The 15,361-nt window shown below is 40.7% G+C and overlaps 1 protein-coding gene and 1 long non-coding RNA gene across 5 annotated transcripts in view; one reads left to right on the top strand and one right to left on the bottom strand.

Moving 5' to 3' along the window:
* Ccdc148 (coiled-coil domain containing 148) overlaps positions 1-15,361 on the bottom strand; it is a 277,459-nt gene that overhangs the window by 108,496 nt on the left and 153,602 nt on the right. The window lies entirely within an intron of this gene.
* LOC131909160 (uncharacterized) lies at positions 3,031-4,344 on the top strand. Its single transcript, XR_009378790.1, has 2 exons — positions 3,031-3,119; positions 4,120-4,344. It is a non-coding gene; the product is annotated as an uncharacterized LOC131909160 (long non-coding RNA).

Below are 15,361 nucleotides of genomic sequence, written 5' to 3' on the forward strand. Positions count from 1 at the left end.
ACACACACACACACACACACACACACATGCATATATATATATACATATATATGTATGTATGTGTGTATATATATAACGTGTGTGGGTGAGTATGGGTGTAAAATAGAAATCTAAATAGAATCACCAAATAATAAAGGAGATAAAGTCTCAACGAGACATATTTTGCCACCAAGTGAAACTTCCAGAAATGGGTTATATCTGAGATGTTGGCCAAAGGACCTCATGAAAACCTCCAAACAACTCAGATGATTGGCAAGGCTATTGGTTGCTCTCCACAAACTGATGATAAGTCTCTGTTGCAGGAGACAACACCTACATATCTGGTTGAACAGGGATGCATCATACCAGTGCCTAACTAGAGCCTTCATCTCTACTGACTAGTGTTCTTGGTACTGGAAGGTACTTTGCATGCTACGAGAGGAGAAAAATAAACATGAACCCAGCTACAAGCCCTTCAGTCTACAATGGTGACCTGCCTGCTTGATACATTAGTGCACAAAATATTGGCACTAAAGTTGTAGAAGTAACCAATCTCTCTGATTGGATTTAAGGTCTACTCCGTGAGATGGAACCCATGCCTGACACTGTTCAAGTGGCTGAGAACCTGAGAACTAGGAGAAAACCAAACATTAATTGTTCTGCTAAAGGAACAAGGCAATGAAATGACTCCTAACCACATTCTACTGTGCTCATAGGTCATAGTCGTGCTCAGCCATCATCAGAGAAGCTTCCTCCTACAGGATATGAGAACTAACACAGAGATCCACAATTGGACAATGTGCAGAGAGTGAGAGACCTTGGAACACTCAGTCTTAAACAGGCTATCTTCATTAAACCCCTCCCCTCAGAGCTCAGGCAGCTATTCAGAAGAGGAGGCAGAAAGACTGTAAGAGCCAGAGAAGATGGAAGACACCAAGGAAGTGGTGCCTTCTAGACACAACAGGGTGGATGCACATATGAACTCATAAGGACTGTGGCAGCATGCACAGGTCCAAGCCAGGAGGCCCACAACTCTGAGAGGAGAAGTGGACATGAACCCCCATCCTAACCCAGAAGCTATTTCCAAACGTCAAGTGTTCACAGAGGACAAATTAGTTTTCTCTAATGGAGTCCCACTGGATATACAAACCATACTTAAGGGCAGGCCCAATGCCCAGACATAGATGACCAACACAAAACAAACTCAATGGTATTTGGGGAGGGTGTGTGTGTGTGTGTGTGTGTGTGTGTGTGTGTGTGTGTGTGTGTGTCATAATGCTTCATTTGGGCATTTTTTATCTTATTGGTCTTTCCATTGTATATTGTGGTTTCTTATTTTGTGTTTTTATGGGATCTTTCTCTCTCTCTCTCTCTCTCTCTCTCTCTCTCTCTCTCTCTCTCTCTGTGTGTGTGTGTGTGTGTGTGTATGTGTGTTTCTCATGTCTGTGTTTTGTTTTCTGTTTGTTTTATTTCTTTCTGGTTTGTTTTCTCATTTTATTTGCCTGATAGTTTTCTAAAGAGAGAGAGAAAGATGTGGATTTGGATGGGTAGGGAGGTGGGGAGGATCTGGGAGGAGATGAGGAAGAAAAAATCATGATCAGAATATAGTGTACGAACAAATTTATTTTTAACTTATAAAAAGAGAGAGGAAAAAATCAGTAATAGTTTCTCTTTTTTAAAAAATCACTTTCCAGTTCTTCTAAAATTTAAAAGGACCAGTTCAGTGTTTTTTCAAACAACTTATACTTTGTATTATAAAATCAATGTTGTGAATAGCAGCTAGCATTTTTGTGTAAGTGGAAACAGAAGAAAACAGCACGCCTCAAGTAATGCAGTGGTAGTATTTCTAAGAAAATTTTGTTTCCATTATATGTGTGTTCATTTGTGGTGTAATATTCCTCTCACTATGGGTCATGGCCAAAAGAGCTTGGAAACCCTAGGAACTCACTATAATGCTTCCCAAGGCAAAGACGCTATGGCTCCATGGTCTAAAGAAAAAGCTATCATGCCAACAGCATTGAGCACAGTCCTTCTGAAATCCATTCTGAAGCACAGTACTGACTGGAGAAATGAGAATTCGAAGTCATAAAGTAGAACTTGAGTTGTGCCTTTGTGACTTATTAATGGGTTCTCTGGAGCATGATGTTTAACCATTTTGAACTTCACGTTAATCTAAAGTGGAACAATACTAATGCACACTTACAAATACCATCCACTTGCATAAGCCCAAAACTCAGGAATTACCTCAGCATTGTGGGTCCATGATTTCCAGATACATACATCTTGTTGGCCACACTGACTGACCTCCCAACCACCTCAGCAGTCACCAGCCCCACTGTGTGAGAACTTCCCTGACTCCATTCTTGCTACTCCCACTTTACTGAAGCCAGAGAAGATATCTTCAAACTACACATTTGGTGATACTTTACTCCTTTTCACCCTCTCTTTTCCTTTGTTCAATAGTTTCCACATTAAGACTATAGTTCATATAGAAATTATATCATCAGCTTTCTGTTACTATAGCAAAGTCTTTCATATAGTGAACCAAGAAAGAAGAAATATTTGTTGTGCTCAGTCTCAGAAGTTTAAGTCCGTGTTCACTTGATCCCATTGCTCCTGTGTAAGCCACAGGTCATGAAGTGGGGTGCATGGTTCAGCCAAGCAGCTCATCTCAGGGCCACCAGGAAGCAAAACAAACAGAATAAGAGACCAGAGTGCCACATTCTGTCCCAGGTATGCCCAGTGACCTACAGTCTTCAAATAGTCCTCACTTCTCTAAAGGGTTCTACCACCTTCCCTCTGTGATTGGTACCATATACGTATGCGTTTATGGCATATATGTGTAAAGCCATATCCCTCGTGGATAGGGGGACACCAACTTGTTCTCTCTTATGTTTTCATGAGAAATTGTCACAATGCCTAAAATAAGCAAATATTTAGTGGAGGTACTTCAAATATAATGAGTAATTTACTATCTTATATAAAAAGTTTGTTCATGAATGATGCCATATGCATACATCACAATTGTATTATACATCCCCCATGTTCTAGAGACAATATTTATGTAGTTTTCTATTTCTGTGTCAAAGACCACGACCAAAAGCAACTTGGAGAGGGAAGATTCCAGCTTACACTTCCAGGTAACAGTCCATCTCTGTGGGTAGTCAAAGCAGGAACTGATGCCGAATCCAGAGGAGTGCTGCTTACTAACTTGCTCACCATGGCTTGTTCAGTTTGCTTTCTTACAAACTCTAAAACTGCCTCTCCAAGGGTGGCCCCACCCACAGTGGGCTGAGTACTCCCATATCAATTACTAATCAAGAAAATGCCCCACATGCTTGCCTACAGGCAATCTGATGGAGGCATTTTCAAATGAAGGTCCCTCTTCCCCGGAGACCCTGGCTGGTTTCAAAGTAACGAAAACCTAACCAACACAACATCCATGCCAAATTTTAAAATATAACTCAATAAAATTTACTCATAAACATCTATGTGATCTTAAAGACATCCTTTAAAAAAGTAAGATAATTTTCTGCCCAGCCCCAAATTGAATTCCGCATCACGGCTGCATGACAGCACAACCTAACCCTAGAACCTATAACCTCGCTTTGACTCTGGCTCTGAGCTTTCTCCTTTGGCTACAGTTAAAAGTGAAGTACTAATAACATAACTAGGACATTTGCCTAACAAGGCATTCAGTTAACTAATGCAAGAGAAATGGACTGTTGAGAAGAAGCTATCTAAAAACTTTCTTGTAATTAGGGGACTGGAATGCCTAGAGGGGGAGGGTGTAAGATCCATAGCTGTAATTCAGCATCAGTAAATGATTTTAAATTCACAGGTCTATGTTAACATAAACACACACCTCAACAGTCTGGATTTCCACTACAGTTATTATTTTAATGAACAGGACCTCAAGAGAAGTTCTCATAGATCAGTAAACACTGGGGCACTCCTTTTTAGGGAGCAAGACCATTTTGAAGCTGTGAAAGGGAGGACACTGGCAAGAACAGAAATTGAAGAAAGCGATTATGGAGTGTATAAGAGTGATTACAGTTTACAGACTCCCTACCTTACAAAGACCCTAAAAGAACACCTTCGGTGACAATGTTCTTTCCCTTTCTGCCCCCTTCTTCCTAGACAGAGCACAGAATGAACAGAAGATGATCTAAGGATCATAGCAGGACTTCAGACTCTTCACATGGGAAACTCATTACATCTCACCTCTGTAGGAGGCCAAGCAGAGAAGTCAAACAGAGATCACAAGAATTTTAACTGGGGAAAACCATAAAAGAAAGTGACTTCTGTTATCATCAGCAAAGCCCTTTCACTTTTCTTACTCAGTAATAAACATTTCAAACTAGATATTTGTGCACTGCCTGATGCCTTTTTCCAGAGGGAACAGCCACAGTACAATGGGGGGTGGGGGGGCAGTATCTTCCAAACAGGGCGAGGGGAGCTGAGGGAGGGAGAGAAGAGAGGAAGATGAAGTATAAACCACAAAATTAATGGCCAATTATAATTATGCATAGAGGCCTCCCTCAGATTATCACCAAAATGCTAATGGAAGTTTAGCACATCCATTACCTGAGCATTTGTGAGAAGCTAAACTCCCCCTGACTGAATTTCTTCCAAAATGACATTAAGAAAGAGGCAGGAGGCCGTGGTGGTATTACAATGTGTCCACAGAAATGGGGAATCTTATTCTTTCCCATAAAGTCATAGTAAACCTCGAAAATGAATGTTCTGAGCAGATAAACACTAAACAATGTGGAATCCATTCATTTTATGTTGGAGATTCAGACAATTTTACTTGTTAATGACAACTCCGCTGAAGCCCATTTACACATTCTTCCAACTTCCCCAACACTCTGCTTATGTTTCTCAGAGGAATAGATATGAGCCCGCACAGAAAATTCCATACTATTCAGCCAAGGAGACTACTTTGTCCTAATCCATAAAACCATATTAAACTGAACACATAAAGCATGATGGTGTGACTCTAATTGCCACTTACATTGAGAGATTTAGAAATCTGAATTTTGTCTTTCAAGGCGCCCTATTTGCTTACTCATGATTATTCTCAGCCAGAAAAAAAGAAGATGCTATCAGTCATAACAGAGCTAATGCAACTGCCTAGTAATTCTATACATTTTTAAGTGCAAATAGCTTGGCTTTCTTTAACATTGAAAATATCTTTGTATTTTCCAAAGCGTCTAGTAAGTTGTGGTATTCTAGTTTTCCCATGCATCTAATCCTCTATACTCATCTTATAGATCACATAGGCAGGAGCTGGAATCCTGAATGGTATTGTCATTTGTTTATAAAGTAGGGTATAGTCTGTGAAATTAACAAGAGAATGATTCTAACTCATAATCAAATTAGAAGCATATTTTTTAGAGTTAGGAACATGTCAGAACAAATACCAATTGTACAACTCCACTAGCTAGCCAGACCACATTTTCCATGTGCCCTCTGGCATTTCCATGGTCTTCTCTTTTTGTCCACTCCTTGCCACTCAACACACAGGGACTCCAGTACCACAAATGGGCTCAGAGCTCCCAAGTCTGTGGCTCTAATTTCAGGTATCCAACTAACTGTGAGGCTCTAGCAGAGATCTAAAAGCCACAAATTCAGAGCAGAACCACAGTCCCTCCCTCAGAACCTGCATGACCTAACTAAGTTGGTAGTATCACAGGTCACCCAGTTGCCCAAGTCAAGAGCAACCCTAGATGTCCCCCTTTCTGGTAACTTTGACATCCAGCCCCCAATCCTGTGCCACAGAGATCACAATCAAGTAAAAAGCATAACATTCAAATAAACGTTCATCATCTCTTTCCTAATCTAATGATGGCTTCCCAGCAGGCTCCCCCCTCTTGTTGAACTTTCTATAGTGAAAAAGAAGATCACAATACTTCCCCATCCTCAGCCTTTGCACAGGTTCACATACTCCACAGTAAGTAGTGACTAGGACAGGGTGCACATCCAGCATGCCCCACCTAAAGGCATCTAGGTACCCACCTTTGAGCCCGGTCGGATGTTGCCATGTGAGAACAAAGATAAGCAGCAAGTGTATGAGTGTTCTGCCTGTGTGTGTGTGTGTGTGTGTGTGTGTGTGTGTGTGTGTGTGTGTGTATGCACGTGCAGGAGGTCAAAAGAAGGCACTGGACTCTCCGGAACCGGAGTTTGAGTGGCTGTGAGTTGCCATGTGGTGCTGGGAACCAAACCTGGGTCTTCTGCAAGAATGCTCTTACCCTCCAAGCCATCTCTTCAGTCCCACACTGTGATTACTTGACAGTCAAATATCATGCGAAATGCTCATAACAACTAAGTTAATTAAATCGTGGTTCCCTGGTTTGGTCTGGTTTTTGTAGAGAGAACATTTAAGCCAATTTCAAGTATACAACTCAGTTTTACTAATTGGTCACCATACTGTATGTTAAGTCTGAATTTCTTGATCCTACAGCTGAAAGGTTTACCTTGAGCAAAAGGTCCCTCCTTCACCTCCTAACTGCATTTCTACCTCCCGCTTCCTTTTCAACGTGAAATCATACTTATAAGCGGTGTCAGCAAAGTGTTGGAGATCCTCTGTCTGACTTAATTTACTGAGTATACTGCCCACAAGGTTCATCCACATTGTCATAGATGCTATGATTGCTTTCTTCTCTTAGCTAAATATTTCACTGTGTCTGGATTACATCACACACACACACACACACACACACACACACACACACACACACACACACACACCCCTCTTGGCAACCCTTGCATTATCACTATATCAGAGCTATTTTAAAAATGCTGAAATGAACATGGGAATGCTGAAGCCTTGTTGGTTTCATTTCCTTGGGAAAACATGAAGTAAAGGGATTATTGGATGGTAGTTTTAATTCTTTATGGAACCTCCATATCCTTTTCATTAGGGTCTGCAGCCATTTGCATTCCCAGCAGCTCACAGAGCCCCCTTCCCTCTGTATCCTCACCAGCACTAATCTCCTGTCTTCTCTATTTTTAATTAATGGGTTTTCATTGGCAACTACTAGAGTAATACATTTTTCCTAAGTAATATATTTTCCAATTACGTTAAGGTTTTCTAAAGCACCTTCTAATTGGACCCATGATTTATGAAGTGGGTATTATAACATATTTCTTAGGAATTTAAGAAACAGATAAAAATATTCAGGTTTACAACAAAAACTGAAAAAAAAAAAAACCCAAAATCTCAGACCTGCTGACTAGATTCGCTGGCTGAACGATAGTCAAATGAGACTCTTCCAACAGCGCATCACTCAGGATCTGGTAACTGTGCAGATTTGCAGAGGCATTGAGTCTGTTCCAGTGTAAAAATGAAGCCAAAGTCTGCCTAAGATGGAAGTCTCAAGCCTGCAGTCTCCCAACCAGCTCAATGTATAGGAGCTTCTGGAACATTCCCACGAGAGAATGATAGAGTGATAGCTGATAAGACTTGTAGGGAGCAGCTATTCAGTGGTACTGAGTTTCAACTACACAAGAGGGACCATTTCTAAAACCTTCTATCACTGTGCCTGTTGGAGATGGCTGGATCAGCAGCTCAGACCTGCGATTGTGTGGGAACTAGACCATCTCATTTCTTTTTGGTAAAAACCTTACTACTGAGTGTAAGGTGGTATCGAATGGTGACTTTGACTTCCTTTTGACCAGCTGAACACCTTTCCATGCACGTTTTGGCCTTGACCAAACCTCTGGCTGCTGGTGTTGTGGTCACCAGCTGCTCACAGGCGTGCCCCAGCAGCAGCTCAATCTCACTGCACTTGCACCCTATACCTCTCACCCTCTGCTCCCAGGTTTCCTGTCCCCTTGCCCCCATGTGAAATATTTGCAGGAGCCTGTTCATTCTAACAGATGCACACATTTAGAAAAACAAGAGAGATGTGCAGCCCGTGACCAGTGTTGGATGGGATCCTGTGGGCACCCCTTCTCATCCATCCTTTGGAAGAATAGTTTTGGAGTATGCTCTCTGGGGCTCCTCACAGCATCCTCAGTGTTGCTCAAAAAAAAAAAAAAAAAAAAAAAAAAAAAAAAAAAAAAGACCAGCAAATAACACATCCAGGAAATGGCCTTTTCTCCTTTGTCTGACTCTTTCAAAGCCTTGGTTTCCTTCCTTGAGATCATTTTCCAAATTCAATTACCTGTGTGTGAGTGCTTAACTGGACATTGTTTTAGGAAAAATTCAGAAGTCACCTTTGGAAGCACTTTAGTCTTAAGGGAAAGTGACTACCAGAGCATAGAACCTACACTAGAGGGACAGAAGGACACATCCCTACCCCACCCCACCCCCGCTCCTTTGGTGACTATTATTTTTAATCATATCTTCAGTGAAGCTAAATTGTGGGCTTTTTTTTTTTCAAAAACTAGTCTCTTTAGTTAGAATCACAAGAAGACATGTGACTATAATATTTTGAATTTATCGAAAGCAGTAAGATCAACTTGCTTAAAAGTTAGTTCGTGAAGACTAAAGTAATCTGTGTGTCTGCACTGCTTTATTTCATTTTGTAACGCAGCCTCATGGAATTCATACAAGACTGAGGTGGCTTGCACAGGGGTCAGTGTTAATGGAAGGAAGTGTTGCTGTCCACAAGGGTTCACAGCAGGTCTGGGGAGAGGACCTGAGCAACAGTGATCTTGTCACTCTGTAGGGGTAGGGCAAACAGCAAAGGAGAGTGATAGCCTGTTCGTTCACAGGATCCTGATCACTCCAGCCACTAAAGCTGTGGCCAGATGGTGCAGATGAAGTCTATCCTCTCAGAAGCTGTCCAGATAGAGTGATCTGCCGAAAAAAAAAAAAAAAAAGTTTGGGTTGTTGCCACTTTGACAACAGAGTCCATTTCTGGCTTGGCACAATGATGTAGCTTTTGTTAGCAAGCACACGAAAACTGGTGTGACAGCTATTCTTGGTTGTTGATTTGACTACATCTGGAATTAACTAAAATCCAAGTGACTAGTCACACCTGTGAGGGATTTTTTTCTTAATTAAATCATTTAAGTGGGAAGACCCTCTTCTAATTCAGATTTTTGAGGTGGGAAAGTATACATTTAATCCAGATCTTTTGAGATGGGAAGATCCACCTTTCATCTGGGCCACGCCTTCTGCTGGCAGCCTATATAAAAGATGGAAGCTTGTTGTCTGCTTGCTCTCACTCTCACTGGCAAGTCCATTCCTTCACTGGCATTAGAGCCTACTTCTTCAACATTATATTGAAGACCAGCTGAGATATGTAGCCTTATAGACTGAACAACTCCTGAATTATTGGACCTTCTGTTGGTAGACAGCCATTAGTGGATTAGCTGGACCACAGCCTGTCAGTCATTCTAATAAATGCCCTTTATACATATAACTACAATACATATATGTAATACATATATATGTAATACATATATAATATACATATATATATGAGAGAGAGATTCAGGCTATACGCTCTGTTCCTCTAGAGAACCTTAACAAATACAGTTGATCTATTCAAGATGACTCTTGGGCACATATTATCTTCTGCTACATATATACTGATTATGTGTACAGGCACTTTGCAGAGGGGGACATTTTTCTTATTCTGAAAACTGATGAGTAGACAGAAGCCACACCTATGTGCATCTTATCAGAGGACAGCTAAGAGGCTTCACAGGTAAGTGCTGGCAAAACACTCCTGAGGAAAAGGAGCAATCTAAGTGGAATGTGATTTCAAAAAAAAGTACATAAAAGAAAATTATACAAATATATCCTTAATGTTTATAATGATTAAGCGCCACTGCCTGCATGAAATAAACCCACTCATTGTTTCAATTTAATCAATATCACCTTCACTTTCACCATCTAATGGGATTAATGAAGCCAATTTTTAGCTACACTGAGAATTTTATTTGTATTCTCTAAATCTCTCAGATAATAATTCACCATTACCTGAGTAGCTGGCAATACATCCATTTTTATTATGCTGAAATCCAATGAGATGAAAATGTTTCATATTTTAAGTTAGGAGTATATCTATCATTTAAATAATAACTTTTAAAACCAAATGTGCTTATTTTGTCACAAAGGTAAGTCTCTTCTGGTTTCTTCATTTCCCTTGCTACTTCAGCTTGGAAATCTCAGGCATCTTGCGTCCTCTATGCCTCTTTACAGGACCTCGAGTTAGACTTATTGATCTTTGTACTCTTTTTCCTCCAGTGAAGACGCAAGTCTGATGCTTGGCTGCCTAACATCAGGGCCAATTACAAGTCATCACTGAGAAGACATGAAAGGAGCTGGGCAGGTTGAAAGATGGCATTCAAAGATGGTTTCATACTTACAGCAGGAGTTTCTGGAGAAAAATCAAAAGGCTCTAACTCAGTTTCAGATAGAATAATAATCTTGGGACAATCTCAGGGACAGGCAGAGAAAGTGCTGGGGACAGCGACTGATAACTAGGTGCTGTATGCAAACTGGTCTCCTTGACAGAGGGGGCAGACTTCCTTCTCTGCATCACTGGTTCATAGAAGGTGAAGAACGGCTCTTGGAGAAATAGAATAAAAGATCTGAATGAAAACAAATAAGAAAAAGTACACAAGGACTGCCAGTACTCTGGTGATTCTTATCTTTGACGTTGGTAGGAAACTCTATAAGCACGGCTGTCACAGGTGGCACTTTTCCTGGGCGGGTGGGGTATACCTAGAACTCCAAACAAAGGGACAGATTGCCCTGCCGCAGACACAGAGTCAATATACAGAGTCTTAACGCAGAGGCCACAGCAGTTGATATAAAGCCTGGTGTGGGAGTTAGGACTCTTCTGGAACACTGAGCAGAAGTTCAAGGGAAACTGCCCTAGAATCCGCTCTGTCATTACTCAGACTTCTGCCCACTCAATGGGAAGGCAGGAAACAGTGCAATTCATAATGCATCTCTTCAGCCTTAAAAGGTACCTGCGGGAACCAAAGACTTGTAATAAGTAGCTGAAGTAACAGTTGTGTTTATTAGCTTAATTTAATCATTCTACAATGTCTATATAGACCACACCAACCTGTAAGTGTAAGTGCTAATTATTTGTCAATTAAAATAAAGATTCAAAGCCTTAGTGGCATGAAAAGTGGATTCATTTTTTTCTTCTAATGTGATATCATGACTTCAGAAGGGAGTGGAAAATGTGAGAAGTGGATAACCTACTATAAAAACAGGCCGAGTGAAAATGTGCTTCCTATTCCACAAACTATGGCTGTAGGTGTGCACCTGGCAATGGTTGAGAGGACATTATTCCTAAGAGTCATACAGACCTGCTATAGATGCTCTCAAAATAAAGGTGAGGAAGAGTTAGATGCATTCATTACCGTGATGACAGGTGCCACAGCTAGGGGACAGCAGTGGAGGTGTTTTATGGTAGCTACCAGTTTACTCTCAATGTCTCGGGCTTCTGTTACCTGTGACTACACATGAAGTCACATCAGCTTCGTGGACCAATGCATCCTCTATCACACTCACTTAACTCTCACCAAAAGGGTTGTCCAAGTGTTTCTGGGGCTCAATAGAGGATATAGTGATAAATATGTGTCTAACGGGCCTTTGCTTCTCTCTCTCAGCAGACCTGGGAGCCTCTGCCATCTCTCTTCACGTCGGCTGCATCTGCAGCATCTCTCCATAGAACTCTCTGAATACCCTGTCCTTCTCTCACAAAGCCATCATACCTGGAATGGCTAGCCAGCCCTGTACTGAATTCCCTCCTGGCTTGTGAGCCTCCCTCAGTCTGAGTTCCTTACATACATGAGTCATACACACTTGACTTCTTGATTGAAAGACTTGAGTCACTGTATTGCTCCTCTACCGTTCTCTCTCTGCTGTCTGAGGCACCCAAATGCTTGAGAGGTAAAAGCCTGGGATTGTAGGTTCAGTTTAGGTTCAGCAGGATGGCCCTTGCTATATTACATCCTATGGAGACCATTGCACTTCCTCAAAAGAGTATCAGTTCTTTGAAGAAGATTCAAACCTTAGCCACCATCTCCTCAGAGGCAATGCTGTGTATTCCCAGCAGTTTCCTGGCTGCTGTTCTGGGCTTCTAGGCCACTAAGCCTGCTACATCCATGGCAGCGTTCCAGGACAGAAGTTACTTCAGTTACAGATAACTCCAGGCCACAAGTATTACATGAACTTCAAGATTTTACTGTTTTTCAGTAGATCCCATTGTTTCTGGATACAAATAATGCCTCTAGTTTAGGGCCTAATGATTCAACACACAGTATATGGACCTATGCATCATTTTTGAGCTTGAAGGAAATGCATAATCTCAGATTTCCAAGTGATTCACATTTACATTAAAGTTTGGAAAGAGTGTTACAGATCTTGTCCCTGGTATTTTCCATTTTGCAAAATTATGTCACTAACAGTGATACTACTTAATGGTTTGAATTGTGAGTACAAGTCCCCAAGTCCTTCTATACCTGCATCCATCACAGCCACTGTCACCACACACAGAAATGCAAGCATGTTTTCTGACAGTGTCACATCCAAACATCTGCACAATCAAATACGTATTATTTTATACTTGGTGTTACAGTTTTATTTCTTTTTTTACTTTACATTGATTTAATATTCAAATTACATGTATACTTTACATATGTTTTCTATGGCTTTCATTTTGAGAGTGTAAATAAAGTTTTGCAGAGTCTTTGTTACAAATCAGGGACACAGGATCTGAAGGAATTGACAACCACTGCCAAGGTCATGAGAAGTCATTTAGCAATCTCTTGAGCAGGGAAGAAACAACAGGGTCAGAGCGGTGGTCTCAGGTTGCTTATTCTGGCAGCTGTTTGAATATGGATGTTGGATCACGAGGTTGGTGTTGGGGGGACCACCGCAGGAGAATTTGACTGTAGTTCAAGTGAGTTAGACAAGCAGATGTAGACTAGAGAAGGAGTGGGTCATGGAAGGTCCAAAAAAAAGCCACAACAAGAGGGGTTCAAGAAAGGACTAGGTTGGGGTCCAGTGGGTTTACAGAATCTACAAAAGTTAGCAGAAAGGGTAGCCACAAATCTGTGTGCCGCTGAGAATGAACAAGGCCAACTCATTTTACCTCAGCAGCTGCTGGAGGGGAAAAAGAGGAGAAGGAATGAACACATTTGCTCATTTTCCCTGGGCAGTAGTTTTCTTTATCCCCACCTCCCCACAAGCAATCCTGTACACTCGAGAAATGTCACTGTCAAGAATGGGCAAAATGAATTCCAGTCCTAAGAAAAATGCCCATGAGCTCCAGCATTTCTTCCTGGTCAGTTTTCTGTGACTCAATGACCTTATCTGTTTCTCACATATAATCATTTGTCCTCTTCCATACAATAGCATCAATGACAGAGGAATATACGTTATAGCATTTTTTTCTAAAGTAAAGGAAGTTAACGAACTATGATTGCTGCATTGTTTGAATGTGGACAACATAATAGGTTTGCATCCAGAGTACGTGTGTGCACAAGTGGATACCACGTATTTGCTTCTAGGAAGCAATTAGGTGTTTCTTTCCTCAAAAGGAGTAAAAAGAACCCTTCAATAGTAAAACTTTACTGTGGCTGCACGCTAGGGAATGTGTGAACAAAGGGACTTAACAGTCCAGTGGCTTGTTGGAATTCTCTTTATTCTTCGGTCCCTGTTAATCTCATTCTATAATCAAAGTATATTCTTTGGAGATCTCTGATGACAGCTCGAAGTCAGGGTTGCGGTTGGTTATATTTATTCAATATATTTTGTAAAAGATTCTTAATGGGGAAATTTTAAATTGAAAAAAATCCTTGAAGAAACTATTACTACTTCAGAAAAGTATAAGCAGTCCTGATGACTCTAAAAAATGATACATCATGGCGAGGGCTTCCTCGCAATGGAAGTTCTGCACAGCATCCCTGTGTACATCTGCAGCAGCACCTGCAGTAACCAAGGAGTTGGTGGTCTGAGCCTCTTTCTAGTCACTTTAAAATAGAAGAATTGTCATAATGCTTCTCTTGCCTGCTCTCGCTCTCTCTTCTTGTTCTCTTTGCCCCCTCTCACTTCTCCTCTCCCCAAAGTAAAACTACTTTATTTAATCAATTCTCTCAAAATGCTGGTATTTATTTGCAAAGTGAATATTTGACTTGAAGCCTTTTAAGAATCTGATTAGTTCGAAATGAGGCAAACATGAACGTATTGGGTTTGCATTCAAAGCTGTTACATTCCATTTTGAAGGTAACTGTAAAACTGGCCACACAGGTTATGTTAGGTGAGCTGAGACTCCATTCAGATATCCACAATGGCATTTCCATTGTCACTGGTGAGGACTTTCCTTTCAGCCATCTGAAGTGCTGTGAACTAAGAAGGCATCGAATGTGGTTATTTATACACAGAGAACCATGGCTCTGGGATAGGCAGTGAACATGTCAGTAAGGTCATACTGAGCACCATTATTTAAAGGTCACGTTGGTTAGAGAATATGTATGCTTTGTTAATATGACAGATGGAAAAAGTATGATGCTTCATGCTAATTACCAGCCTATAAATACAAATTGCAAACTGCCCGGCTAACACAAGAAATTCAGTCACACATGCAAATCTACTCGAGAGATACTAAAATTGCATTTTACAGGCAAATCACAGAATTTTAGAGATGGAGATAATTTAGTCCAACTCTCTTCTTTGACAGATGAAGAAGTTGGGGCCTTGGGATATTGTGATCTATCCATATCAACACAGACAGTTAATGCTACAGCAGAAACTACTATTTAAGAGATTCTCTTATGAAACAAAATTATTAAGACTAATTTAATTATAGCTTTAAATCCAGTTATGACTTGCAAATTAATATTGAAAATGGATTAAATATGTCACAATTGAAGAGCATTGCCAGGGTCACTGCACACAGTTACTCAGGACAGATGACTACATGGTACAACTCAGGTGAGTGATACCACGTGCATGTGAACACTGGACGGAGCACAAGGTGAGTGACTATTCACAGCAGCCTTGGCCATTTCATAAAAGTCCTTTTTAACAATTTGGGGAATTATTTTAAATCACTCTGTATTTCCTTCAGGTAATAACTACCATTCATGATACTCACAGTTCCATAGGTACCAAAAATATATCCCAAGTTAGGCTAATGTTTTACCATAATTGAGAATAATAATTGAGCTAAATATATTGTTGATATTTTTTAATCACTTAAGTGGTCTTTAATGAAAGTTGTGCATGCTGGATTGAGATTCTTCTATTCCAGTATCTCCTCAATTGTTTCTTTCTTATATTTGCCCTTCTTTACTACTTACCAAGACGTGGCTTTCCTCTCTAGGATTTTTTGTGTGTGTGTGTGTGGTCCACCTTGCTGGGGTGGACACCCACGTGGACAGTTTGCCAATAGCCTTT

The sequence above is a fragment of the Peromyscus eremicus genome, chromosome 4, assembly GCF_949786415.1.
Source record: "Peromyscus eremicus chromosome 4, PerEre_H2_v1, whole genome shotgun sequence".
In the NCBI taxonomy this organism is placed as follows: Eukaryota; Metazoa; Chordata; class Mammalia; order Rodentia; family Cricetidae; genus Peromyscus; species Peromyscus eremicus.